The 16,170-nt window shown below is 39.6% G+C and overlaps 1 protein-coding gene across 3 annotated transcripts in view; it reads left to right on the top strand.

Annotated features, from left to right (window-relative positions):
- The window catches only part of Nup62cl (nucleoporin 62 C-terminal like), a 56,104-nt gene that overhangs the window by 717 nt on the left and 39,217 nt on the right, over positions 1-16,170 (top strand). The window lies entirely within an intron of this gene.

Genomic DNA, 16,170 nt, shown 5'->3' with positions numbered 1-16,170 from the left:
TCCGGGAGCCCGGGGGAGAGCGGGTCCGTCCGGGAGCCCGGGGGAGAGCGGGTCCGTCCGGGAGCCCGGGGGAGAGCGGGTCCGTCCGGGAGCCCAGGATGGGGGCTGGGGGAAAGCGGGTCCGTCCGGGAGTCCGGGGGAGAGCGGGTCCGTCCGGGAGCCCGGGGAGAACGGGTCCGTCCGGGAGCCCTGGGGAGAGCAGGTCCGTCCGGGAGCCCAGGGGAGAGTGGGTCCGTGGTCCATCCCGGAGCCCGTAAGAGAGCGGGTCTGGGGTCCGTCTGGTAGCCCCGGGGGAGAGAGTGGGTCTAACCAGGAGCCCGCAGGGAAAGCGGCTCCTTCTGGGACCTCGCGGAGAGCCGGTCCAGGGTCCGTCCAGGAGTCCGGGGGGGAAAGCGGGTCCATCCGGGCCCCCGGAGTCCGTCCAGGACCCCAGCGGAAAGCGCATCCGGGGTCCGTCCCGGAGCCTGGGGGGAAATCGGGTAGGTCCGGGAGCCCGGGGAGAGCAGGTCCGGGGTCCGATCCGGAGCCCGGGGGAAAAACGGGTCCGGGGTCTGACCTGGGGAGAGCAGGTCCTGGATCAGTCCCGGAGTCCGAGGGGGAAAGCGGGTCCGTCCGGGAGCCTGGGGAGAGCAGGAGAAGCAGGTCCGGGGTCCGTCTCGGAGCCCGAGGGGAGAGTGGGTCCGTCTGGGAGGCCAAGGAGAAAGAGGGTCTATCCGGGAGCCCCCGGAGGTGGGGGAAAAGAGTCTGTCCGGGAGGCCTAGGGTGGGGGAGGCGGAGAGCCGGTCCATCCCAGAGTCCCGGGGGGGGGGGGGGGGGAGAAAGCCTGTCGGTCTGTCGGGGAGCCCAGGGGAAAGCAGAGGGATCAGCCGGTAAGATGCTCCTGCGGAGGAGGCCACCGTGCCTCCTAAGTTCCAGGAAAGTCTTTGGGCAGAGTGCCCAGCTTCTCCTGCTCCTGAGTAGGGAAGCCTAGGTGTACTTACCCTTAGTTGCTGATAGGGAAGTATCTTCATATTAGAGGAGTTTCCCACGAATTGCTTGATTTGATTTTAAGTAAAGGAGAAGGTAGGGAAAAAATGGTGTAAAATTAACTTGGCTATCTGATACCAGGTGTAAGCTAGGAGACATAGGATGGTTTTAATAATATTTTTTTGTTACCCAGGGAGTGGAATTCGATTATGAAGGTCCTGAACTACTGCCCTTGTCTCGGCTACTGTGCTTTTCACAACTTCACCGCATATGGCAAAGGGGAAGTGATAATGAAGTTTTAGTAATGTATTATTCTGCTTGCTATTATGCAAAATAAACAAAAATATGGGAGTAGGGTACTTAAATTATTGACTTTTTAGCCAAATAAGCAATGCCATAATTCCCTTTATTACTGTGGGTGATCACAGATTAAATACCTTCCATTTTGTTAAGTCTCTAGATGCTTTTACAGAGAGTTATATATATTTTAGTATCCCAGTTGGTTTCCTTGTTTGGTCTTTGTTGTGCCCCTTTCTCCATTAATTCCACATCTGTAATATTCAGCCACTGTTTTGGAAATCTTTTGATGCTGAGTCATAGAAGGAAATACATTTTAAGAACTGGGTATAAGGGATTATATCTATACTGCTGAGAGCACTAGACTGAAGCAGGAGGATCACAAGTTCAAGGCCAGCCTGGAATAAGTAGCAAGCCCCTTTCTTTAAAAAAATAAAACAAAACCAACTTTATATTGTGTCTGTAGTTCACAGATAGACAATATAATTGACATGTTTGTTAAAATCATTATTATGTGCAAGTACAATCTAACACTTTATATTTTTAAAGATAGAGACCATGATATATTAATAAATCATATTGCATTGTGAAAAAACACTGGCCTTACACCACTGGGCTTCAGACTTTTGTATGCCTTTACTGAACTTATCAAACGTGCAGATTGTTCTGGAATACTCTGGAAATTGGTTCTGTGTGTTTGCAGCACAGTGGCAGCTATAAAGGTATTCAGTCCCTCTTCCCACTTGGAAAAGTAAGTGCTATTTATTTTAGGGATCTAATGGGCCTCTTCAAGATTTGGTTTGCCCCTGCAAGATGGAGGCCAGTTCCCTGTCGTGTTTTCCAGAAGGTTGAAGATAGAGAAAATGGTGGCTCCCAGATCTAAGATAAACTCCCAGGACTTGCAGACAGACTTCAAAGTTGCGAAACATGTTACTTGAGGCGCTCAGTGACTTGCCTGGATTCCTGATGTCGTCACCGTCACCGAGTGCTTCTCAGAGACTAGGACCCCTCTGACTCACTTGATTAAGTCCAACAGTCTCCTCTAGCCCGCTTTAATAGGAGGTCAGGTCTAGGGGACGAGAAGCACTCTGTACTTCTCCTACCTGCCTAGCCTGAGCACTGGTAGCTGAATTTGACTTCTAATTCTGTTCTAAAGTCATGAAATTTGAGTTTTATAAAAGATTGAGCAAGATACACCTGAAGGTTTCTGTGGACTTCTAGCTACAGAAACGGGATATCACTTAGACAATTTTTTAGGATATATGTAACCACCTTAAAACGTGGTTAAATAATTGATTATACCGACATTCAAAGAAATTAAAGATGAAAATTTCTCCTATCCCTGTATCATAATTCTTACTCCCCACATTTATTCATGTAACTCCAGATTTTACACAGGAGTTTGAGCCTTGTTTACAAGTTTGGTGATTGCTTGCTTGTTTAGTATTGTCCTGGGGGATTTTTTTTTTAGTGTGTTTAATATTCTTTAAATTTTGCCTTAAAAACCTAACAATATTCTAATCAGTGACTTGGTTTTAACTTATTTAGCCTAACCAAGCCAGCAACAGAATTTCCAGGGTTTTTTTTTGTTTGTTTGTTTGTTTTGTTTTGTTTTGTTTTGTTGTTGTTGTTGCTGTGTATGTGTGTTACAAAGTAACAGTATAAAATCTTGATTATTTATACAACTTGATCCTTCCATTTTGTTGGACTTAAGAAGAAGCCAACAAGGAAGGACAGAGGTCTAGACTTGCATGGGAGTGTCTGTCCCCCTTGGACATTTGAATTTGGCCATCTACTTAATTATGCTCAAGCAGCAGTGATTAGCTATGGTGTCTTTTTTTTTTTTTATAGAGGAGTTAGGTTGGATGCATTTTTAAAAACCAAATAGACATTTTCAAAATGATTTTTAAAATATATGAATCATAGGAGTCTCAAGGAGACTCAAGTGCCTTAATAACACTCAGAGTGATTAGCTTTCTTTATGAATATCTTCTTCAAAGATTACATGTCTATTAATTTTTAATTTAATTTTTTACCAAGTAGCCAATTAAGTTGACTACAAGAAAGGCTATAATTGATCTTAGAGCACACCTTCCTCTTCAGAGCACACAGACTGTATTTTTTGTCCCTCTATATTCTAGAACATTAAGTAATCCCTCTTATAAAAATTATGAGATACTTCAAACAGCAAAAATAGTCAATGGTATCCCATCACCCAGGTACACCCACTGTAGATTTAATAGTTGCTAAAGTTTGGCTATACATTTCTTTAGATGATTTTTTTTTTTGTATTTGATTGACACCAAGGGATAACATGCTTTCAAGGAGACCAAAAGGCCTCAGGTACCCTGAAACTGGAGTTACAGTGAGCTTTCTAATTTGGATGTTGGTATCCAAACTTAGGGCATCTTTAAGAGCAGCACAAACTTTTAACTATCAAGCCATCTCTCCAGTCCCAAAATGCATTTTTTTTGTTTAATTTTATTCTTTGGGAATTTTGTGCACTGTATTTTGATCAAACCTATCACCCTCCAACTCCAACCTTCCTTTTTTTAAAATTAAAAACAAGCCTCAAGTTTATTTTAATTTCCTATTTATTAATGGTGTGATGATGGATAAAAGTACCTATATAATGTTAGAGATGGCTGGAGAGATGGCTTAGTGGATAAAAGAACTGGCTGCTCTTCCGGGGGATCTATATCTAGCACCCACAGGATGCACAGGATTGTGCACAGTCTTTTCTAATTCTAGTTCCACAGTATTTGACCCTCTGTTCTGGACTCCATGAGAACTACACACATATAGTGCATAGCCAGACAATATACATAAAGTAAACAAAAAAATTGGATGTGGTGGCACATGTGTGTTACCTCAGCACTTGGGAGGTATTAGGCATAAGAACTTCACCTTTATCCTTGGATACCTAGTTGAAGGACTATGTCCTTGGGGACATAAAACTCTGTATTTTTTAAAAAATGAGTGTGGTGTCTAGAGGGTGCCTCAGGAGTTAAGAGCACTGGCTGCTCTTACAGAGACCAGAGTTCAAGTTGCAGCATCTAGTGTAATTGCTCACAACTATCTGTAACTCCAGTTCTAGGGGATCAGATGAACTCTTTTTGCCTCCACAAGGTCCAGGCACACAAGTGGTACAGATATTACAGGCAGGCAAAATCACCCATATACATATTCTTTTTTACTTTAAGAAATCTGTTAACCTGATCTATTTGTTTTTGTCAGATGTAAGATGATATTTTTTTAAATTTTAATATTTTAAAAAGCTAGATGCTTTCCCATTTTTCATTTTCTTTCCCTTTCTTCCTCCCTGGTCTGTTCTTATTCTCCTACTCTCTACCTTCATTTCATTCTTCCTTTTTTTTTTTTTTAACTTTTTTTATGTCTCCAAACTTTTGGGACCAATTATCTAAATGTAGACATCTTTGAAGCACTCTTGCTTTAATGTGTTTTATCATTTGATTTATTTACCAGTTTTGTTAAATATTTTATTCTATTCACCTCTTCCCAACTCTTTCATAATTCCTCCTCTTTCATATGCTCTACATACTCGCTTCAATCCTTTTATCCCTTTGCAGGGCACCCCTGGGTCTTCCTGCTCTGCAAAGTCTCTCTTGGGTTCCTCCCTCCTCCAAGACCTCCCTCATTTGAGTTTTGCCCACCTTACCTTAATATGTAGTACCTTGTTCTTTCCTTTTCTAATATTCTGACTGCTAGAGTCATTTACACACACACACAGAGGAGATCTGCCACATAACAATTTACAAGCTTTTCCTATATCACACATTTTGTCCCTGTTTGTTTTCAGTGGGCAGATGGACCTTACACATACTCAGAAGCAGTGTGACACTGAGACACACCACTAGCATCATCACACTTGTAATTTTTGAACAAGTGTTCTTTGAGGTTAAAAAAAAAATGATTGTTATTGTTTTAGGTAGCATACAAATTATGTTTTCATTGTGACACTTTCCATGACCATCCTATTATAATTTGTTCAAACTACACAGGCCCTTTAGCCTCTCTCTTCTCCGACTACCCCTCCCCCAAGCTCCCTCTCACCTCCTGCTTTTGTCTTGGTCTTTAGGGTTTTGCTTTGCTTTTGTTTTTTGTTTTCCGTTTTCTACTTCTTGAAATTTAGTTCTGATCTCGGAGCTTTCAGACACTCTAGTATAAATGAGTGCAAATGTATTTTGTGAGCAAGAGATCATAAGAACCTTCTGCTCCATCAAATCTTTAATATGAACTCAGAACTGGCACACTATTTTCAGAAGCCTCTATTTTACTTTGACATGGAATAAAATGACAACTCTATACATGCGATTCTTCCCCCATTTCCTTCAAGATGTGTGTACAAATTCCACCTTTCTCCAGCCGTTGCTTACTAGTGACGGGTTTAAAATAAACTCTCAGTAACTAGAATAGTCAGAGTCGTCATCCAGGCCATTAGTAGTAAATAAAGTTTTCAGTATGCTTTGAGAAGTAGGTTTGCTGACTTTCGTCTTCAGTGTTTTTTCTATAAGGCTTTACATTAGTAGAGTCAGAGCTTTCTTCTACAAATCTGTCCTCTTTTGCCTTTCCCGCCTTTCTAATGAATGGTATGCTAAAGAATCATACACTGCATCAGACGTGGCTATTCATAGAAACGGCTTTATTACTTGATAGTCACATTTTGTGCATTTTCTGGCCAGACCCTTTCATCATGATGTTCCCAAGGAGGAAAAGTGTATTCATGGAACTCGAAGGTTGTCAAGTAACTAGGCATTTTAGAGAAAATGCTATCTCCAAGGAAAATAGCTTATTTGCTTCTAAGAAGGTGGGAACAATTTTTAATAAATTATATGACTGAGTTTCTATGGTGGTTACCTCTCAACAGTTATCATCAAAGAAATGTAGGGAAATAATGGTACAAATAATCCGAAACAAAATGTTTATACCTGGAGAGACAAAAGCCCTTACACATTGGTGCCAAAATGACTTCTAATAGGTACCCAGGCTAGAATTCATCTTTCTTCCATTTGAGGCACACATTTATCTTCCTAATGTTATATGCTCAAGTTATTATCAAAATACAATTATTATGGCCATTTCCTTCACTTAATAGTTGCTTCCCTTTGGGGGAAGCACTATGTGTGGTGTTACAGTGTCTGAGTTTCCCCGGCTAGAATGGGGATTGGAATTCCCTTCTAGGAGTTATTAAGGCAAAGGAATAGTTTACATTTTCTCTTTTACAATTAGTGTCTCTTTATAGGAGACTCAGGAGTTTGAGTGACAGACTGTTGTTTTCTGAAGTGTCTTACCGTCATTTATTGATCGTAGATCTGGGTCCTATTACCCAAAATGTTCCTAAGGTCAATAAATGACAGTTGGTAAGCTACAGTGAAGTTAGTTTGCATGCTGATAAATAAGATGATTTTTATAATTGAAATTCAATTTATGTTCAATTTCTTGCCCAGCTGAAAGTGTTCTATAATGACCCTGGATTTGCTGATCCTTCACTGACAACATCAGGATAACCCGGTATTAGTCTTTGGAAAGCTTTCACATAGCACTTCACATTAAATTGAATTAGATAAGGTAATGTATGCAGAGTCTTTAGTGAAATGAGGAGAGAGATGCCCCCATACATTTGGGGTCCAGCAGAGTCTGGCAGGTAGTCACTCTCAGTGAAGCTGTTTCATTTCCCTCCTGTAAGTTAGCTAATTTAAGAAGCCTTATTTAGATTGTATAGCCAGGCCGAGAACATCTGCCTGTTTCCAATAGCCCCCGAAGTGAGCCGTGATGAGTTCTCCAGGCATAGTTGGTTTCTGCAGAAGGCGTTTACCATTACTTTGAATGTGTGTGCTTCTGTTGAGTGAGTCATCCGAGATAGAATTGTAAACTGGGCTCAACAGGCAAAGCTGTAATTTACTTTAAAGTTGCTAGGCCCAGTGGGCACAGAAAGGGGAGAGCCGAGCAGCATGGAAAAGGTAACTCAAGGAGACAGACAGGTTTTCCCACTGATGGCCAGAGATAAAGAGCACAGGCCTGGTTTTTCCCTTTTAAAGAGAATACTGACCTGCACAGGGACAGCATTTATCAAAATGAGGTAGGACCTTTGGATTGTTTTCAGGCTTTGCTAGAAAACCATAAATGGAACTATTTCCCATTAAAAGAATTTAGGAGAACTAAAATAAAGTAATATAATTGGAATATATAACTTCTAAACCTGGAAAAACTAATAAAGAAAATCCTACCAACCCAAATATGCAGAAAGGATAAAAGGTACATAAGTCTTAGCAAACAAGAAACAGAAAGTATTATTGAAGAAAAAGCTCACTTGTGTCAGTCCCATTAAATGTAAAGTGGTTATTATATTCACTCATTAAGAGATAGTCATGATGTATTTTAATATTGATTTTTATAATTAAAAAATAATCATACAATGTAATTACATCATTTCTCCCTTTTCATGAAAATCGTGCCTGTTAGACAACTAAGTAGGGCTAGTGAAGTTTGGATCTTCGAGGAGAATCTCCTACTATTTATTTAACCAGCACAGTCCCTAACTCCATTCTAAATACTCTGAAATAAATTAACTATGATCTTTACAAAAGTCTTAAAATGACACCTAAAAGTGATGAGTTGGAATAAGATGTACTAGACAAATATCAACCAAAAAAAATAGTAAGGCAACACTAAGATCAGATAACATATGATTTAATGCAATTTAGCAAGATACAGATACTTCATACTGATGAAAGAGGAAAATTGTTACCAAGAGACTAATAGGCACAGGTTCCAATGTAGATCCTCAACAGTATAGGTCTTACAAACATAAATGAAACAAAACACAATGGGATTATAGAGAGACTGGATAAATCCTAATAATGAAGGTAGCTCTGAAAAATATCCTTATCAGAAACTAGTTGAGTAAAGTCAGTTTCAAAGTAATCCTTAAGATCTATATTAGGTGAAAGGGAAATAATCTTTGGTTCACGATTTCTAGTGACAAAAGTCAATTTTCAACCTCCAAAGTAATGATTTGGAGAAGATTCATATCCCAAATTTCTCAATTAGAAACAATTTAAAGGTAAATGCTATAATTTAATAAAATCACATTTCACTTACTTCAAAAACACCAGGAAGTCTGTGGTTGCAAGGCCATCTTTTTATGGCTACTCGAGCACTGTCTTGTCCTTTGCACTGTGTATTGCAGCTACTAATGACAGCACCTAAATCTGAAAGTGTTCATTTGTACTCCAAAAGTCAGTCACAGTGGTTCATATCCTAGATCCCAACACTCACGAGGCCGAGATAGAAGGATTGCCATGAATTCAAGGGCAGCCTGGGAATACATCACTAATTCCCAGGGCAGCCCGGGCTGCAGAGTGAGACCTTGTCACAAAATATGTCCAAATTCCGCTACAGGATCAACGTCACGATGAACAATGATGGATTTTTCTATCAGCTTTTGTAATTTTATCATAGATGGCTGTATTTCACAACGGTAAAAGGGCATCTATAAATATAAAAGCATATAATTACATGCTATAAAAATCTAATATAATTTATAACAGCCTAGCACTTGAGCCCCAGGAGAGAAGTACATTTGGGGATATAAAATTAAATACAGCACCAAGTGCTCGTATTCTGCTCATTGTACCTCCTTCTCAGAGACTGATTGATTCCACATGGAATCACCAAATGGAGATCCATTTTAAAAGTCAGAGCAAGTATAGATGACTTTAAAATAAGCATCCGGTAACTAGCCCCTTCAACGTGGTTCTTTTGAGCTATTTTCTTCCTCTAAAACCCATGCTAGTAATATTCAGTTTTAAGAAGTATGTACTGCTTCATATTTTAACCTCAGAAATGGAACTGAGTTGAGACTGTCTGCTGTCCAGGTGGTAGTCTTGATACCTAATCCTCCTAGTGCACACAGGCAATGTGAAAATCTCTAGGATCAACGTTTGCATGGTAGGCAGCTGGGGTGAAAAGCTCCGAGATGCTGGGAATGGCTTATTGACTCCTAGGAAGCAGCGATTGTGGGGAGTGGAGCATATGTTGAACAGATTAATTATCAGTATCATAAAATGGGGGGGGGCAAAGGAATGCTAGTTTGTATTTGCGAAGTTGATTAAAGAGTGCAGTAAAGTGATTTCCAGACCTTTTTAAAAAAATGCTGCTTCGTGATGAAGAAACTTTTTGAGAAATCACAATGCATATAAGTTACTCAATTTTATGGAGTTTGATTAATACTTCATTCTATACGGAAGCTTTGGTTTTAAGTGGGGGCACTAGGTGGGGTTTTGCCTCAGTTTTGATGGCTAGATGATCATCTATATTTTTCGGCTCAGCTGGTCTACGTACTCATCTTATTCAGATCAATGGTCTGACCTCGCCTGCTACTGGTAAGAATATTTATTTTTAATCTGTTATCAAAAATGAAAGAATAACAGCAACAGGGACCTAACACTGAAACCTTAGCTTTGATATTTGGACAAAATAACTCCATTCTCTAGATTAAAGAATAGTTTTGTAATATTTTAAATGCAATGTCTATTTTGTTCACCTTTACATTCTTTTTTTTTTTTGATAATTGCCTCTCTTTTTGGAAAAATGTAAAATAATTTAAACAGCATACTGTGTACATGTATAATTATTATGATGGAAAATACTATGAGTGTATATGTATGTGTCTGTGTGCGTGTACACATGCATGAATGGCTTTTGTAACCAAGGACTTTTTAAAATCTGTCTAAAGTCTTTTGTATACACTTTGCTTTTAGTAACAACAATGCATAATAAAAACACATGAAGTTCTGTAAAGAAGGAGGAGGAGGAGAAATGGCACGTCAGTCAGGCATGGTGGTCCACATTTTTAATCCCAATATTATGGAGCCAGGGGAGGAGGACTTTAAGTTCAAAGCCAGCCTGGGCTACATAGTGACAGCCTATTTCACGATGTGCTGAGAAATGAGAGAAGAAAGGAGGAAAGAGGGAGAGACGAAGAAGACTGGAGGGACATAGAGAGGGGAAGGACGAGAAGAGAGAATATACATAAATTAATATTTTCAACAGTGCTGCTTATGACGGTACCAGGAGATTTGAGATAAAAGTAGGATTATTATTATTATTAACATCTATGTGGTTTCATAAGCTTTTTGGCTTTACTTTTCTTTTCTCTCATTTTCTTTCCTCTCCTGTCCTCGCTTTTCCTCTCCCTCTCCAACTTCCCTTATTCTCTCCCTCCTCCTCTTTCTTCTCTTCTGCTCTTTGGAAGCAAGGTATCACTGTGTAGACCAGGCTGGTGTTGAACTTAAGATAATCCTGACTCTAACACCAGATTTTTGGGACTACAGGCATGTGCTACCACCCCTGACTTTTTATTTAGTGACTATGCGTTTAATAATAATAAAAAAAATTGAAAAGAGCTTTTTGAAAAAGTACAAAAGTTAACTAACTAAAAGTATGAAGGGTTGGTGTTTGGCTTTTTTTTTTCCTTTCTTTCTTTCTTTCTTTTTATCCTTTCTCAGTGGCATGTAAAATAATGGGACTCTTAGTTTCAATGGAGTATTTTTAAACCTGATTACTTAAAACTGCCTTTTATAGCTATTGTATAAAAGCAGATTTTTAGGCACACCCTACTCTTACTTGACTGAGATAAGATTATAAACACACAATGACCTTCCCCTAGCACTTGAAGATACTTTATGTATTGTCTTTCAATATTTATTCTTGATAATGAAACGCCTCGTGACAATCTGGCTGTTGCTGAATTAGATAAGTCACTTTTCTATTAAGTTTCAGAGTGTACTTAATTTTCTAGCATCTCAGGATATCATGTATGAATGTGTGTGTGTGTGTGTGTGTGTGTGTGTATGTGTGCGTGTGAGTATATGTGTGTGTGTGACTGTATGTGAGTGTGTGACTGTATGTGTGTGTGTGTGAGAGTGTATGTGTGTGTGACTGTATGTGAGTGTGTGTGTGTGTGTGTGTGTGTGTGTGTGTTGGAAGAAAGTTGCTTGCTCATACTTAGCTGCCATTTGAATCTGAAGAATCACTTTTCTTTACTTCTCCTTGACACGTTTATTAATGCCATGAATATTGTCTTAGCCATTCTGTTTTATTCCTTCGATATTTCCTGTGTGACTCCTTGACGTAAGTGTGTGTAGCCCTTTTCCCCGATCTTTTCATTTCTCTCTCATTTCCTATCACCCTGTAATCTGACAGTCTTTTGCTATTTTTCTTGTCCAGTTCAGTGACTTCATCTTCTCTTCAGTCATGTGTAGTTATTATTTAAATCTATCCTTTGAAATGTTTTTACTGCTGGGGATCAAGCCTAGGGTGTTGTGCAATGTTAGGCTAGATCTCTTGAGCAAACAGTCTAGCGTCCATTTCTTGAATGCCTTCCGTGTTTTTTTCACATTCCTTCCTTCTATGGACACTCTCTTACTCGGGCTCTTTGTAATCAACACATTTTTATACTTTCTTCTGATTACTGTATTGTCTCACTTCCATTGGAAGAGTATTCTCTCATTTTACGGGCGAAAGACTGTTAACTTGGATGTTCTGTGACTTGACTTTATATTCATTAGTCTTTGGGACCTTTAAAAACATGTAATTTAGGAAGTGAAGACCTTGCTGCTGAGTGAGAGCATGAGCAAATTGCCTGGGACCCTGAATGTTTCTTTCTGTGTCTCTGTCTCTGGTTCTCTGTCTCTCTGGGTGTCTCTTTCTGTGTCTCAATCACGAGGAGGTGATTCACTCACTATGAAGTCTCATTGCGGCCTGTAATTCTTTTTCCCAGTCACTCTTTTTCTCCTCTTAGGGTCTGGAGTCACTAGCAGGTTGAATTTGGAGGAGCTGCTCTGCTCTCCATAGTTTCACTTGCAGCTCCGCAGGGACAACATTCCTCCCTTCACCTACAGGGTGGCTTTCCTTTTACTACAGCTGGTTCTCATTTTGAGATACTGTCCCAGCCATTTTCCACCATCCTGTACCCAGCTACATAGACAGCAGGATTGTGCCACGAGCACTCTCATGCCCTGCCTTAGTAGAAACTGCATGTCCTTTGGGTGAGAACAAAACAGCTTGTGGTTCTTCTCATGGCTGTGTCCGGTTCATCTTTAGAAAGCAGGTGTAAGGTTAGAGAGTAGATGGAGGGATATTTGGAATTGTGCCACTCACTTCCAAGACAGTCTTAGAAACTGACATTCTCTCACATAGGGGGCATGGGATGCTTTGAATTCTGTGCTGCAGGACCCCTGGATTTATTGTGAGCCAAAGTGTTCTGAGTGTTAAGCATAGATCTTGCTGCAATGAAGCTACTTACTCAGCATCTCTCTAGAGAGAAAGCCTTATCATCATTATAATGACCCTGTTTGTGCAGATCTTCCCTCTTGAATTTCAGAATTAATGACTTTTTTTTTTTTTTTTTGAGGCAGCATCTCATGTTGTGTCTCTGGCTGGCCTGGGATTGTGCTAATTCATTTGCCTCAGGCTTTTTGAAGGCATGAGCCTCTCTGCCTGAGTGAGTTTGGGGGAGACACTCATTTAGTGTCTTCTAGGCAAATGTGGTTGGATTTATATCGCTTAATAGTTACCTGATGCCTGCTGGAAGCAGGGGTATGCTCCCTGCAATTCTCCTTGATCCTCTTATAGTAAAGTCACCTTTTCTTAGGACTACTGTAAATGCAGGAGCACTTTGTCATAGGTCATGAAATACTATACACAAGAAAGTCTATCAAGGGGATGCTTCTTGTGGTCTGTGATTTTCTTTCTAAAACTAAAACTTGCTTTTTAAAAATAAACTTCAAGCTGGGTGGTGGTGGCACACACCTATAATCCCAGCACTTAGGAGGCAGAGGCAGGCGGATTTCTGAGTTCGAGGCCCAGTCTGGTCTACCGAGTGAGTTCCAGGACAGCCAGGGCTATGCAGAGAAACCCTGTCTCAAAAAACCAAAATAATAATAATAATAATAATAATAATAATAATAATAAATAAACTTCAGAAAGTTTATGTGTAAGACTTATGATCTGCCAAAATTAACATTTTATGAATTACTTTTTTTTAAGATAGGGTCTTGTTATATAGCCCTTGTTAGGCTGACTTGAAACTCACTGTATAAGCTAGGTTGCCTCCTGAATGTTGGAATTGCAGGCGTATGTCAACACACCCTGCTTCTAAACTACTCATGAAAACACTGTAGTATATTCTTCCCAAAATACTATGTCTAGTACTGGCATCTTACATATGTACATGAGATGTCATTTTGTAAATACCTCCCTCCCTCACTGCAAGGATATCTTCCCCAGTTTGCCTTTTTATAAAGGCATCTACTTTTTTCCTGCTCCAACTCACTAAGTCTAATAATCACCAACCTGTTCTATATTAATGATTGTCATTTCAAAATGGTTATGGTTTTAAATCTTTGGCAGTATACAAAATTATATACATTAAGCTACATAGTATATCATCCTTCGGGAGTAACTTACTTTGCTTACTAGAATAATTCCCTGTTTGTTCTGTACATCAAATCTTTGGTTCTTTATCTTGTTTTTTTGTTTGTTTTTTGCTGCATACTATTCCATCATGGGAATGCATTGCAATTTAACTATTTGCTCATTGTTACACAGTATTTGAGACTGGGTAACTCACAGTGAATGCTTTCCCTTCAATTATGAAAATGGAGAAGACTGCGGCCCTGTATCTGACAAAGACTTTCATGCTGTGACATCCCAGAGCAAAAGTCACAGTACTGGACATGAGACAGACAGAAGAGCATAAAGCTCATTTTGTCTTAATGGACACTTTCTTAGAAAAAAATAGCATTAAGCCATTCATAAGGACAAATGTAATGATATAGTGAAGGGGCCACCACTTGGTTTGTATCAGGAGCATTCAAATGATAAAATCCCCCTTTTGCTATTACAAATAAAGCTTCTATGAATACTTTAGTACATTTTTCAAACATAAACCTTCATTTCTTTGGGACAAATGCCCAGCAATGTAATTGCTGGGTCATGTGGTTTTATAAGAAACTGCCAAACTATTTCAGGTTGGCCATGCCATTTTGCATACTCACCAACAATATGTGCGTGATCCAGTTTCTCTGCATTGTCACTATAATTTGGTGTTATCTTTCTTTTTAAATTTTATTCCCTTGCAGATAATGATACCAGATTGTGCCTTTAATTTGCAATTTCCCTGATGGCTAATGATGTTGAATATCTTCTCCAATGCTAATGTCTCATCTATATATCTTGTCTATGGATGCCTTTCTTCAGCCAGAAAAACAAAAACAAAAACAATGTATTGTTACATGGATACTTTTGTATAGGAGCTTGGCTGTTAGCATAATGCGATTTTACAAAAGACAGAAGTGCTGCTCTTCAATGGGATTTTTAATTTTTATTATTTATTTGTTTGTTTGTTTGCTTGCTTATGTATGCACATACACTGCGTGCATCTGTGAGTGTGTGCATGTAGGTGTATGATGTGCGTGTGCACACGTTTGTCTGTGACAGTCTACGTGTGGTCCAGTGTGTGTAGAAGTCACAGTACAACTTCAAGTGTGTTTCCTTCCACCCTGCTTAGAGGCAGTGCTGCATATGCTATTTCTAGCTGGCCTGCAAGCTTCTGATCAATTCTCCCTGTGTCGTCTCACTTAGAGGCTCACCATGCAGTTGTCTCTTACTTGGTGTCTGGAGATGGACATTCAGGTCATTAGGCCTATGTAACGTAACCAGCACTGGGACCCACTGAGGTGACCCCTTCTGCTTTAGATTTTATTGATGTATTTTAACAAATCAGAACTTTATAGCACTGGTTTTCTTTTCCTGTCCCTTTTGTGTTTAACGTCATTGATTTCTGCCCTGTGTTTTCTTCTGCTTGCCTTGGGTTTGTTTTGACATTTCTTGAGTTGGAAACTTATATTATTGATTATGCTTTTCTTGTCTTTTAATGTCCACATTTTACACTGCAAATTTGTCTGCCAGGTTGCTTTGTTTCCCCTGAATTTTCATAGGATGTATTTTAATTTTCATTCAATTCAGCACATTTTTAAATTTCTTCCTCCCGGAACCACCAATTATTTAAAGTGTGCTTGGTTCCCAAGTGTTTGGGAAATTTCGTTATCTTTTTGTTATTGATTACTTTCAGTTTTAAGTTTTATTGTTTTTTTTTAGAATTAGCATGCAAAGTACTGAGTTTCATTATAGCGTTTTCCAAACATACTTTGTTCTTGTTAATCCTCCTCTTCCCCTGTCCTCTTCTGCCCTCCTGCCCCCTCCTGATGGTCCACTTCCTCCTCCCAAAGGCCCCCCTCTCTGCTTTCCTGTTATATCTGTTCCTCTAACCTCTTCCTCCCCAATAAAATCTCTTTTCTCCTTTTATGGTTTCCTTTCTAGTTTCCTGACCTATATGCCTAGTTTGACTGGATTGCCGTTGGACAACTCTCTCTCTGTCTCTCTCTCTGTCTCTCTCTCTGTCTCTCTCTGCCTCTCTCTGTCTCTCTCTGTGTCTCTCTTTCTGTCTCTCTCTGTGTCTCTGTCTCTGTCTCTCTCTGTGTCTCTGTCTCTGTCTCTCTGTCTCTCTGTCTCTCTCTCTCTCTCTCTCTGTGTGTGTGTTGTTTTCACCTTGACAATTTAAAAGAATGTGTACCATTTTGGGGCAAAGTTTTTTGTTTTTTGTGGTTTTTTTTTTTTTGCTTTGTTTTGTTTTACAAACATCACTTGCAAATTGGTGGTTAATGATTTTTTTTTAATTCTTTTGTATCTTTGCTAACACTCTGACTAGTTCTATGAGCTGGTAAGAGGGAGGTGCTGAAATCTGCACATAGATAGACATTTTCTCCTGCTGCATTTTCCATGTCTACCTTTTGTGTTTTGAAGCTCCATTATTCGGTGCAT

This window comes from Mus caroli, chromosome X, assembly GCF_900094665.2.
Source record: "Mus caroli chromosome X, CAROLI_EIJ_v1.1, whole genome shotgun sequence".
In the NCBI taxonomy this organism is placed as follows: domain Eukaryota; kingdom Metazoa; phylum Chordata; class Mammalia; order Rodentia; family Muridae; genus Mus; species Mus caroli.
This window is presented reverse-complemented; position numbering and strand designations above follow the sequence as displayed.